At 67.1% G+C, this 322-nt stretch overlaps 1 protein-coding gene across 2 annotated transcripts in view; it reads left to right on the top strand.

Moving 5' to 3' along the window:
* The window catches only part of PFKFB3 (6-phosphofructo-2-kinase/fructose-2,6-biphosphatase 3), an 11,082-nt gene that overhangs the window by 8,955 nt on the left and 1,805 nt on the right, over positions 1 to 322 (top strand). The gene's annotated exons all lie outside the window — the stretch shown is intronic.

Raw genomic sequence — 322 nt, 5'->3', positions numbered from 1 at the left:
GACCTGCCTCTCCCTCCCCGCGGCTGTAGGTGGGGAAGCCCTTTCCCCCGTTGTGGGGGGGCCATGGCTGCCCCCCTCCACCACCACCCTCGCTGGCGATGGCAGGAGAGCCGTGGGCTGCGGGTAGGCTAGAGCAAGACACGTGCGAAGCGCTTGGGTCCCTCTGCTCGGCTGCGCGGGGTGCTGCCCCTCCATCCCACCTCGCTTGAGTTGGAGCTTGGCGCGGTGCCGACCCTCGCTGGCTGCTGCCCCCAATTCCCAAATCTTCCTTATCAGCCCGGGCTGGCTCGTCTTCTCTCTTCTTGCTTTCACACCCCTCCCT

Source organism: Fulmarus glacialis, unplaced genomic scaffold, assembly GCF_000690835.1.
Source record: "Fulmarus glacialis isolate BGI_N327 unplaced genomic scaffold, ASM69083v1 scaffold32651, whole genome shotgun sequence".
Classification (NCBI taxonomy): domain Eukaryota; kingdom Metazoa; phylum Chordata; class Aves; order Procellariiformes; family Procellariidae; genus Fulmarus; species Fulmarus glacialis.
This window is presented reverse-complemented; position numbering and strand designations above follow the sequence as displayed.